Below are 13,503 nucleotides of genomic sequence, written 5' to 3' on the forward strand. Positions count from 1 at the left end.
TCACCATAGCTAAGATATGGAACCAACCCAGATGCCCCTCAGTAGATGAATGGATCAAGCAAATGTGGTATATGTACACAGTGGAATTCTATGCCTCCATCATAAAGAATGACATTGTTTCATTTGTTTGGAAATGGAAAGACTTGGAAAAAAATTAAGTGAAGTAAGCCAGATTTAAAGAAACATATGTCCCATGGTTTCCCTTATCCGCAATAACTAATATGTCTACGACAAGTAGAGTAGGTCAAAAGCTACGTACACGTGAACATATAACCTGATGCTAAGCAAAATGAATCCCAAGATAGGGACACAAGTGGTTTTATCTTTCTCGATGTAGTTTTTAATGTATTTATAAAAGAAACAGAAAAATCACATAGTACATTGTATATTCTTCCTGTATATTCTTTCCCTGTTTTCACTGCATTTGATTCTGCTACCCTGGATCTTGTATATATATTTTTCTAATTTAGGGAGGGGAAGGGAAATAACAAAATGCTGAAATAAGGATACAGTTTGACCAACAACATGCTGAAATAAGGATACAATTTGACCCACTGTAACAATGAGATGTACAAGACACTATATTGAAAAGGAATGTTACAACTGTGGAGAGGGGGGAGGGAGGATTTGGGGAGGAGAGAAAGGATAGTTGTAGAGGGGGGAGGGAGGATTTGGGGAGGAGAGAAAGGATAGTAGGGGAAACAATGGAGGGGGTAACAATGCTTGATAGAACATGTACTCATTTACATAATTGCAAAACCTCTGTACATTATCTTTACAATAAAAAATATAAACGTTTTTGTAGAGATGGAGACCAAGCTTGTCCTTAGGAAGCCCAAAGAAAAATGTGGACTCTATACAGGTGTGTGTTGGGGAAGAGGTGGGAGAGATTGTCTACTGCAGTGCTGACCAAAGCTTTTTACAATGTACCTGAAAGTACAAGGGTTTTCTACTGATCTTGGTGTTCAGGCGGTGGTGGGGGAGCAGCGCAGAGCAGCCGCCAGTTCCAGCATGGCATCATGGACATGAAGTGGCTCACCAAGGTGCTGGACCCGTGGATAGAATAGCTGAATAAATGCAAGCAGCTGAGTCCCACATCAAGAGTCCCTGTGAGAAGGCTAAGGAAATCCTGAAAAAAGAATCCCATGTACAAGAGCTTCCATGTCTAGTCACACTGTGGAGATGTGCACGAGCAATTTCAAGATCTCATGGAACTGTTTAGAATTGGTGGGAAATCACCAGAAACAAATTACTTGTTTATGGGAGATTATATTGACAAAGGATATTATTCACTTGAAACAGTCATACTGCTTCTAGCTCTTAAATTTCATTACCATGAACACATCACCATTCTTCGAGGGAATCGTGAGAGCACACAAGTTTATGGTTTCTATGATGAGTGTTTAAGGAAATATGGAAATGAAATGTTAGTCAAAAAGGTCTGTAAACTTTTCCAATCTTCCTCTCACTGCATTGGTGGATGGGCAGATCTTCTAACTGCATGGTGGTTTCTCAGCATCCATAGATACCCTGGATCACATCTGAGCCTTGATCACCTACAGGAATTTCCCCATGAGGGTCTGTGACTTGCTGAAGTCTGATCCAGATGATGGTACTGTTTGGGGTATATCTCCTCCAGCTGGTTTCACCTTTGAGCAAGATATTTCTGAGACATTTAATCATACCAGTGAAAGGGCTGACATTGGTGTCTAAAGCTCATCAGTTGGTGATGGAGGGATGTAACTGGTGCCATGACCAGAATGTAGTAATGATTTTCAGTGCTCTATTGTTATCTTTATGGTAACCAGCTGCAATCATGGACATTAATGGCATTCTCAAATATTCTTTCTTGCAGTTTGATCCAGCACCTCATAGAGGTGAGCCACATTTACTACTTTCATGGTATCTGAAGCCTCAGACTGCACATCTATGTTTAGTGATGTATTCTCAGCTACAGAACCAGATCTCGGAGCTGAATCTCCTCATTTTTCTGAATATCCTCATTTTTCTCTAGCAAGGATTTTTTGGAGAAACTTCACATATGATTTTCCTTGTTCTTTAAGTTGATCTATTAGATTAGTAAATGCTCAACATTAACAGATCTTGCATTTTTGCCCACAATGTCTTGGATTTGGTAATATAGTCAGGAACTTGAACAAGCCTACACCAAACTTGTTCTTTTCTGATGAAAAGAATTCTATTTGCCTTCTTCTGTTGGCCACCTCAATCCATGTTGTTATGTCGATCGTCAACACATTCACTGCTCCAGTTGGGTAAATCCTGATTGTTCATACTTTTGTCAAAAGGACCTCCTCCTGTGGCCATGTTGGCTTTCACAAATAACTTTCTTGGTCAGTTGGTGCTGAAGTCCTGGCCCAGGGCATGATCTCCGGATCCTGCCTCTCCCTCTGACGACCATTCATCATGATTTTTCTGTGTGAGGTACAGTTCAGTGCCCAGGAGGATGATGAACCCTGACATGGATGCAGTTGATGTGGAAAATCAGATAGAACTAGAGGGAAAAACACGACTTATTAATCAAGTGTTGGAACTTCAACACACACTTGAAGATCTCTCAGCAAGAGTAGATGCAGTTAAGGAAGAAAAACTGAAGCTGAAATCAGAAAACCAAGTTCTTGGACAATATATAGAAAACGCCATGTCTGCTTCTAGTGTTTTCCAAACTGACACAAAAAGCAAAAGAAAGTAAGGGATTGAGTTCATTTACGGATTTGCTGCTTCTCTTTCTCCCTCTCTCTCTTTCCTTCACTCCATTCCTTCACCCTCCCTTCCTCTCTCCCCCCTTTAAAATGTGGGTAGATTCTAAAAGTTACAGTACCTTTGTTTATGAAAACAATGTCAAATATAGGCAAAATTAACTACTTAACAGGAGACTTCCATTAGTCTGTGTATTATGTTAGTCTAAGAAAATGTGCAGATATCTTGTAGAGACTTTATGATTAGAATTGCATATATTTTAACTTGAAGATGAATGTCTTATTGAATTTGCGTTGATATGTAGGCTTAGGAATGTCATTTACTACATGCTTACTTAGTGAGATATACAAGAAAATAACCATGTTGTGAAATGTGACCAAAATCATGTACTGAATGCACAGCTTTATGTATGTATCTGACCACCATTGTGTGCCTCTCCTCCATCTGCCTCATCCTCCCTATTTCTCTTCTCCTAAGTCAAGATAGTTTCACATTTGCAAAAGTACTTTGAGTAGTAATCACCTAACAGTAACCTGATGTGTAAGTCCTGATGTTAACCAAAACCTTTCCTAAAGTTTGTCAGTTGTGTTAGTAATAAGATAGGACTGATGGTTTCTGTTTAATTATTTGAAAACAGATTTGGGCTATAAAGAGGATTTTAATTTGAAACTAATTTATCAAATTGAGATTCGTTTAAAAACAAAAAAGCAACTTAATTTTGCACCAAATAAGCAACTTGGTATCTGAAAAGATAAACATTTTGGTTATGTATCTATTAGAAGTAGAAAATCTTGGAGGAATAAATAGAAATAGGTAAAAAAAATTGATAAAAGTAGCAACTTACTCCAAATGTTTTCACTCCAGATTTGTATTGTCTCTGTCACAGAACAGACTTATGGGGAATATATATATATATATATATATATATATATATATATATATATGAAAGTGGGTTAAGTTTGAATGATCTTATATATGCCACATACTATGCTATACCAGCTCTAGAATTTGGTTGCAAGGTTTATTTGTTGTACCGAGTCAATTAACTGTTACCAAATTCTTTGATGATTGTACTAGTATTAGAATCATGAATAAGTGATTTTTATATGTATAATTGGTAAGCTCAGTATTTTTATCTCATTCTTTCTATAAATTCAACTAATTGGTTTGTAGAATTTTAGTCATTATTTTAATTTTAAAAATGTAGTTCATAGATTTCATTTGGTAAAGAATCAATATCAGAGGTAATATCAAGATATTATACTAGGAAAAGAGATCCACTAATATAGCTTATGGTTATTAGATTTGAACTACTTTAATCATGGGATAATTTTATGTGTTAGTATAAGATTTGATGAATGACTTTAACTATATAAAGATGTAATAGTCATACTGCAAACATTTTGCATCCCTTTGGTGACCTAATTTTACAAATATTTAAAATTGTGTTGCATTTCTTTTTGCTGTTTAAGAAAAAGATGTTTCAGAGAAAAGAAAAACACCAAGCTTTCTCTTACATAGGCTACATGCTATTCTATACCAGCTCTAGGGTTTGGTTGCAAGGTTTATTTGTTGTACCCTGTTGTAACCAACTTTCTTTTCAGAAGCTAGTTTTTGCAGCTCAGAAAGAGTGAATTTCCTGTCCACGCTTCACATCTGTTGTCTGCTGTAAAGGAGACCCAAGCAGTGGTGGGCAGGCCCCCCGAATCCAACACCAGCGGCAGATCTTCCTCAGAGAGCTTGGCAGGGAGGCCCACAACTTCCTTGCTCACAACATGGAGCCTAAAATTCATCTTTCTTACGTTGGCTTCTCTGTGTCAACCATTGCAGCCAGTGCCATCTTAGGACCTCATCGTGGTGGGGTCTTAAGCATTTTATTATATAATAATACAAATTCTCACAACTTACATTAAATTATTTACTCAGGCTTCTATGGTAATATCATATTTTCTTTTTTGTCTCTTTAAGAGAGAAACAAAGAACACTTCAGTACAAATGTTAATTTCAAACTTTCCCTGGGCACTATGGTGAAAAGAGACAATTAAGAGGTTACTCTCTATCTTAAAAAGAGGTTAATGTAAATGCCTAAATCAGAATTAAATACTTGCTAGGTGGAGCTACAAATGTGTCATTGTAGTTTACGTGAAAAAGTTTATCCTAATACTCTGTATTTTATTGTTACTCCCTAACTTTACCCTAATACTCCCTGACTTTATCGTAATACTCTGAAAGTCAGGGAACAACAATAACATACAAAGTTTCACTTAAATGAGAAAATGACTTAAAAGTTGAGAAAGTTCAAGGATCAGAAAGACAGGTGTAGCAAAAGATCTGCTGAACAGAAGTGGTAGATAGAAATAAACTAAAATAAAACTAAGTCTTTCTGATCCTTGAACTCATTTTTTATTATCTCCAGTTGTACATGAGTTACCATTTAACAAAGCAATTTATGAATACAACTCACTTGATCAGTGGTACTCAACATTCTCACTCACCCCCCCTGACCTTTTCTTAGTTGTTTGGAATATACATGGAATTCTTGATTTCTCCCCCTCTTCATTTGTCTCTCCCCCTCTTCATTTGTCTACTGCTCTCTCCTTGGCCCCAACTACCTCTTGCAAGTACTGTTTCTTGTTGCTTATTTTGTTGGGCTATCGCTTTGCCTTCTAAGGAATTTTGAGTACTTTGAGCATTTGCTTAAATCTGCCACTTGGATATCATCCAGTGTTTACTTACAGGTTTCATTGTTTAAATATACCAACTTTTCTTGATTCATTTGTCCATTTAAGAGCACCTGTGCTGATTCCATTCCATACTGGATATCCACTTGCTATTCCTTAGGTTACACAGGCTTTTTGTTCACTCATAGAATCCAGCCAAATATCACATGACTCCAATCCTAAGTGTCTGTTACTTTCACTGATCTGTTTGTTCTTCAATTTCTTTTTTTTTTTTTTTTTTTTTTTTTTTTTTTTTAAATTGTATTTTATTTTATTTGAGAACATACTGTACAGAGGGGCTACAATTACATGGGCAGAATAATGCATACATTTCTTACCAAGCATTGCAGCCTCCTCCTTTGTTTACCCTTCACTTCCCTTCCCTGCCTCCCCCCTCCCCCCACCCAATTTTACCCCCCTCCCCCCACCCAATTATACCCCCCTCCCCCCCCACACCGAAATTGTAAAGCTGGTTTTGACATGACATTTTGTACTTCTCATTGTTGCAACAGGTCCACCTGAATCCTTAAACGATTTGTTTGTCCCCATCTCCTCCACATGATATACTGATATCAAATATAGTGAAAGCGGTATCTGCAAAATGGGGTAATTGGACACACCATCTTTCTAATGTTGCTAAAATTAGCAATTATGTCAATATACAAAAAATAATTGAAACAGTGCCTGACACATAATGTTCAATGTTATGTGAATCCATACCATAATTTGCTGATGTTTAAAATGAAGATAACAAGAAGATGACAATTCTGACCTCGTAAGATTAAGTGAGATATTGAAGTATCTAACTTATAATAAATATAAGATCCCTTACTGCTTTCATTATAAAGTACTTTTACAAAACTAGGTGCTGGTGGCTCAGGCCTGTAGTCCTAACTACTCAGGAGGCTGAGATCTGAGGATCGTTGTTCAAAGCCAGGGCAGAAAAGTCCATGACACTCTTTTTTTTTAAACTAGGGCTGAGAACTGAACCCAGGGCCTTGGGCGCCCCAGTCGGGCGCCCTTCCACTGGGCTAAACCCCCAGCCCCTCCATGAGACTCTTATCTCCAATAAACCACTCAGAAAACCAGAAGTGGCACTGTGGCTCAAGTGGTAGAGCGCTAGCCTTGACCTGAAGAGCTGAGGGACAGCACTGAAGCCCAGAGTTCAAGCCCCATGACCACACCAAAAAAGTACTTTTACAGTTTGAAATAACATGCACGCATGTGCATGCGTATACACATACACACACACTTAAGGAGTACCATGGTAAACTCTCAGAAGACAGTTTTAGAAATCTGTGAAGTTACCAGTAAAAGCATTGGCTTAAGTTTTACTGGGGCAATGTATTTATGCCTAAGGTCCAAAAGTTGTCAACTTCCAAAAACTGACATAGAAATTTACATGATATATTTGATGAACCTTTTGAAGAGGCTTATTTATGTCATTTTAGAATAAAGCAATTCTATCAATGTCGATAAAGCTTTGCAGCACTCATTTCTTCCACCCACTTGAACAACTTTAAAGTCTGTAAGCTTGTCAAGAAGCTGTTTTTCATTTCACTTCGAAACTGTCCATGATAAAAAACGAGAAAGCCTACATTAAAGAGCATTTATAATAATAGTAATAAAACACCCATACGCTTGGAGATAAACCAACTTTAAAAATGAGTTTTGGCTCTCAACTTATTCTTTCACATTAACATATTTTGAACAAAAGCATGCAAATGTTTGTGTGAGTAGTTGTTTCATAAATAGAGTTTTCATAAATAGAGTTTTTTTGAGGTTTTATATTTCACAGCAAAAAGATATTAAGTAGAAGATACAGAGATTTCCTATATACCCTGACACACTATCACTATCCTCTGAGTAGTACATTGTTACAAATGACACCTCACTATCACCTGAAGTGTCCCCCACAGTTTGTATCAGGGTTCACTTTTGGTATAAATTTATACACATTCATGGAATGAACATCAGCATGAATCTATCATGATAGAATCAATTGATCTCTTTATCCTGCTTTCTTATTGCTTCACTCTGTCTCTTTGCCCCTGGTAACTACTGACCTTTCTACTGTCTCCATGGTTTTGCCTTTGTACATACATTTAATAAATAGTGCATACATCTCTACTATTCTGATTAGTTTCTTTTAACAAGTGATTGCTTAAATTTCCTCCATGTCCATTGCTAGATACTCATTTATATTTTAGCACAGATTACTACATTGGATGTGCCACAGCTTATTCATTCAGTTAGTTACTGAAAGACATCTTCTTTCCAAGTTTAGACAAGTATGGATAAAGCTGTTGTGAAAGCCCACATTGTAATTTCATTTTAGACATGAGTTTCTAGCTCTTCTGTGTAAATAGTAAGGAACATGATTTCTGACAAAACATTTTCACCATATGACCTTGCCATTATGTTCCTTACTTCCAGTGTACCTGTACAATTGCATTCTCCACCAAAAATGAGTAAGTTTCTGTTCATGTCTTCAGCATTTGGTGGAGTGAATGCTCTGGATTTGGGCCCTTCTAATAGGCTTATAATAATACCTTTTGGTTTAAAGCATCATTCCCGTGCAGCATTTTTCAGACATATTTGTCATCCTTGCATATTTTTGTAATATACAGAGTGGAATTTTTTCACAAGTTTTTGCTTGGGTTGATTATTAATAGTATATTTATCAGGCTATTCAGACTTTTTTCTTGTCCCTTAGTAAGATTTTATCTTTTTCATTACTGAGTTTTTTACCCCATAATTGTCCTCTGTTTGGAGTGAGTTACATGGAAATCAGCTGCACCAATACCTCAATCTGTAGTAACACCAAATAAACTTTAAATTTTGATATGGTTTGCACCAATAAACTTTAAAAAGTCTTGGTGTAGATCAATTGAAAAGTTTAAGTTGAATTCTTTTAAATCAAAGCTAGTTTTATTTTTTAAAAAATAGCATTTAAACTAGAGATTTGAGAATCTTGGTGTCATGGCTTCACAGTTTGAAGCTAGTCTGGTTAGAGATGTCTGTCAGACTGTTACCTCCATTAGACAAAATAAAAGCTGGAAGTGGAGCTATGGCTTAAGTGGTAGAAGGCTAACCTTGACAAAAACTCGGAGACAGTGGCCAAGCCTTGAGTTAAACCCAGGACTAGCACCAAAAAAAGGTATTTAATAGGATGGGATTTGTGCATTTAAAACTATGACATTAAGTATTTCAAAGAAAAGATAAATGAATGAAAGTAGAGTCTATGTAATGGACTTAACAAAAATTGCTTAAAATGTCCATACAATAGGAAGCAATGCATAGATTCAATTCAATCTTTTAAATTTCCAGTGGCACTATTCATAGAAATAGTAAAAAAAAAAAACAATAGAATATACAAATGGCACCACAAAAGACCTTCCATAACCAAAACAATCTTGATAAAAATGAGCTGGATTATAACTCTAGCTACTTAAGAGGCTGAGATCTGAGGATGACAGTTCAAAGCCATCCTAGATAGGTAGTCCCTTTATATGATTTCTTTTAGTGAAATGAGCTCCTTTCCTATAACTTAGCATACTTCTTTCCCTCTCCACAGCTTAACATGCTCCCTTCCTAGGCAACACTAGGCCCATTTAGTAAATAATCAGCCTCCAACCCCCTTTATCTTGGGATGGCACTTCTCTGGGGCAGCTACCACCATATAAGGCAACAAGAGCCCCTAACAGTGACCTTCAGTTCCAGGCAATTGCAGGACCCCTTATCTATCTATTATTTGGACAGCAGCCATAAATCCTAGTCTGCCATGATGAAGCCCCTGGCCCACACATCCACACCACGGTCTCCTCCTACCCCCTTCTAGCTCCTCCTAAGCCTCCTAGGTAATATAGGTCACCTCAGAAAATAGCCAGTGCTTCTTCTCACTTCTCCCTTGTGGGAAGAGGTCTTGCGGTTCCTTTCCCGGCAGGCAATAAACCTTTCTTTGTTCTCTGTACCTGCATGTCTGCATGATTTTCTGACACAGAGTAATTTATTCTTACAATTTTTTATAGAACCATTTTGAAAAATGTGTTTCTGCCTAGTACTTTGGAATGTCACAAGTATTATACTGGGATGGCATAGTTAAAATCCAGTTTATGCTAGGTACCAGTGGCTCATGCCTGTAATCCTAATTACCCAGGAGGCTGAGATCTGAGGTTTTGGGTTCAAAGCCAGCCCAGGCAGAAAAGTCAATGAGACTCTTATCTCTAATAAAATACTCAAAAGGCCAGAAGTGGCACTGTAGTGCAAGTGGTAGAGTTCTAGTCTTGATCACACAAAGGCTTAGGGACAGTGCCCACACCTTGAGTTCATGCCCCAGGACTGGAAAAAAAATCCAGTTTACTATCCTCTCACAAATCCAAGGAAGTCATTCAATTTTTGGAAAGTTCTAACAATGCAAAGCACTTTATTTTACACTTCAATAACAATCCAGAGTTTTCCATAGCTAGCTATGTTTAGGATGGCACAAAACAGCTAATTCTTGCTGTATCATTATGGTAGGTTCAACCATGGTCTCTCAAGAAATAGTTACATTCTAATTCCTAGTGCCTGTGGGTGTTGATGGTAAAGAAAGATTTGATTAAGAATCTTGAAACTGGATTATTCAAATGGATCCGTCATGGCTATAATCATGACTGTCCTTAAACTAAACACAGAGAAATATAGGTTACATTATTTCCTTCATTTGTGGTAGCTACAATGTGCCTATAATTTTCTAAAAACCAGAGGTTACGCAGTGGATGAGCAAGGGGTTACAAATGAATTAACTGAAGTGTGATAGACTCTATAATAGAGAGTGCAAATAAAATAATTCTTTTTAAAAAACTCTTTAAAGTTCTTTAAAAAGTCAAAGTCCAACAAAATAAAGACCAGGAAATGGGTACTAGTAAGAGAGGCAGGTAAGGCCAAGTGGAGGGAATGAAGAGAGAAGGGGTAGAATACAGGCAAGTATTAATTGTATATACCACAGAATTGAGAAATATAAGAGGAGTGTGTCAAAAGTGGTGATGATGTTAAAGTGACAACACAGATTAAGATGCATTGTACACAAACTGCTGGGCTAAATGGCAAATTTAATGAATAACCCAAAATTAAGATAAATGAGGGAAAGGGAGTGTTGGGAAAGATGGATGATTAAGAAGTTTTACAAAGGTGTTTCCATTCGCCATAGCATAGGTAGATTTCATTAGAGAGGGGGTAATGTGATGAAAGCAGAGTTGGGATGATTATGCTTTGGTGATGGAAGAAGACACCACAGAGAAAGAAATACTAATGGTCACTAGAAGCTGGAAAAAATAAGCTAACAATGTTCCTTCAGCCTCCAGATAGAACCTATTTTAAGTTTTCTAGTTATTTTGGAGATGGAATCTCATAGATTTTTCTGCCCAGACTGGCTTCAAACTGCCATCCTCTAAATCCTGCATAGGTAGGATTACAGATATGAGCTACTGATACCTGGTTTACTAGGGTTTTTTTTTTTCACAACAAACTGCTACTTGGCCTATTATTTGGGGTCTCCTACACCTCCTCTCATTTTCCACCATTTTTGTTTTATATCACTGTACAAGGCTATATGGCTCAATTTCAGAGCTCTTCAACTAAAAGTTACTACTTTTCTAAGAAATTCGGTAAGTTTCATTATACTGCTTTCTGTTGAAGAGCTTTAAATAATCCTTGCCCAATACTATTTTTGTTATCCAGGACAATAGATTATTATAGGCAAATGAAAAATTCAGGACAGTACTCAAAAAATAGGGCATTTCATTTCGAAATAAATTATCTCTTACTTTGTCTCAGGGTATATTACAAGGATAAAAAGAAAACGCTAGGGAGGTAGTTAAACAGCACTTAGTCGTATTTTGGAGCAGCAATACTGTATTGATTCTATTTTACTTATTCTTTGAGTATGGTCAGTTTCCTACTCTACAGCTTACCTAAGTATGGTAATTTCTTGTGTCCATTTTTTAGTACACTGTAGCTTACCAAGTTCCTCAGTAACTGAGTATACTGGCTATTTCATTTTAGGACCCTTAAATACAGTTTATTTTTATTCTGGGATTTGCCTTCTGGACTTTGCATTATATTCACAAACTGCTTTGTTGAAAGGTCAACTCCTTTGTACAAGTAAAAGATTAAAATAAAATCACAAGTTTCAGTGACTTTATAAGTTGTTAAACACCTGTCTGGCTGAAAAGTGGCACATTTGGAGAGAGCATGGAATATTCTAATTCCTGAGTGATGTCCTTTTATAATCCTTAATCTAGGAGTAAACTTTTTCTGAGGACTTTGAACCATCCTAGAAAATGATCTAACAAAGAAGGGATGATGATTGACATCTGAAGGGGGGCAGTCTTGTAAGGTTCATCCCTGAAGTGGACAGACCTGGTGATTTGCCAATATGTACCAGAGAACTGAATTACATATTTTTGAGAAAAACGCACAGATCTCCAAGAGAGTTGAGTGTGAGAATAAAGTTATCTTTCCCCTATATTTGGGCACAAAATATAATGGGGAATAGTATTTCAGAAGCTAAGAGAAGATAAAAATGTGATGCCCAATAACCAGTAAATAGTTAACTCAACCTGAACTTTTGTGTTGATTCCTAGCCCAATTTGCTTTCTTTTTAGTTGTCTTTTTTCTAAGTTTTAGTAGCAGTTTCTATCTATAGTGAAGTTTGTTGACCGTATATAAGGTAAAGTTCCCCAAGTTCCTCTTCAGGGACCTGACATGGAAACTGTCAAGAAGAAGAGACCATTTGTTCCAACGTAAGTGCTGCCCTTCCAAGGAAGATTCCCCAAATATGAAGACTGTTATTGGAATGGGGATGGGGTCGCATGGTTACTCTTTGGAGGTCATGTGAATCAAAATGTCTACTATTCTGGTTTTTCAGTTAAATTAATTTTTGCAGCAAGAAATGAGCTTGATAAATGGTTGATTATTAAGGGTAATGTTGGTTCTCAGATCCAAGGTTGGAGAGTGGATATCATTGTTAAAGACATAGACAATCTGATTCTCAGTACAGCCCTTTAGGGGAGGTGTGGATGTTTGATTCACCATTCTTCTTGATGACATCTGAAAACAGCTACCAAATGTGAAACCAGGTCAGTTTTATAACTAATAGCATTGGATAAGTTACAGGTTACAAATGACAATTTCTGAAAGGGCTATTTATTGTCTGGGTGGCATGGACTATGATGATGAATCACTCTATGATGTCAAAATTATCATGGATGATCTCTAACCAAGAAATGTAAATATTTGTTGAAACTAGGGTTGTTGATGACACTGGTGAAGTTACATTTCTCAGGGTTCACATCCATGAAGAACACTGAAGTATCAGAAAAGGTACACAGATGATGAGCTTGTTGGCTTCCCACTTTAAGCCCAGTCTCCTCCTAGTGAAGAAGTCCACTCCTTTGATACTGGTGGAAGATGAGGACGGGCTTTACACTGATAACAAGTTTCTCAGTCTCAGCTCTGATTGTGCATCCCATGGACTCACACTGGAACACGTAGACTATATAGTTGTTCAGAAAGGTCACATTAATGACTATGTTATCCACTTTGTCAGAGTTATGGCATCTCTGGTGACCAGGAAGCAAATAATAACAAAATTCATTTGCTTTGACCTTTACTGTTATGACTTGAGGACTTGGTGGAACTTTATGCAGAGGAGTAGAAAACCTATGAATTTTGAAATTCCATTAGATATTAGTTTCTTGCACACAATGTGTCTTACTTTTTACAGAAATCCCGTTAGCTTGTATTTTTTCATTTGAAAAAATAGATCAAATTTCCTCACTCTCTAGGATTGTGACCCTGAAGAAATAACTAAATCTCATTTCTAAAGTAACTCAAAACTGTTCTGAGTTCATACAAATTTCTTCTTACCAACAACTTTTCGAATATGATACTTCTGCTTTGTTGATCTTGTTAAGCACCTTTGGTTACAAAGAACTTGATGGAGACTACCTAGAAGGGTCAGCACCACTCTTGAGAGGCCAAAGCAATCTGGCAATGAAGGAGCAAGCATCACAGCTAACTA

General features: G+C 37.0%; 2 pseudogenes; both read left to right on the forward strand.

Moving 5' to 3' along the window:
* Positions 1–1,019: 1,019 nt before the first annotated feature.
* Positions 1,020–2,014, forward strand: LOC138827547 (serine/threonine-protein phosphatase 2A catalytic subunit alpha isoform pseudogene; annotated as a pseudogene).
* Positions 2,015–2,464: 450 nt separating this feature from the next.
* On the forward strand, positions 2,465–2,710 carry LOC138827546 (short coiled-coil protein pseudogene; annotated as a pseudogene).
* The last annotated feature ends 10,793 nt before the right edge of the window (positions 2,711–13,503 follow it).

Source organism: Dipodomys merriami, unplaced genomic scaffold, assembly GCF_024711535.1.
Source record: "Dipodomys merriami isolate MVZ:Mamm:240054 unplaced genomic scaffold, mDipMer1.0.p SCAF_1574, whole genome shotgun sequence".
Classification (NCBI taxonomy): domain Eukaryota; kingdom Metazoa; phylum Chordata; class Mammalia; order Rodentia; family Heteromyidae; genus Dipodomys; species Dipodomys merriami.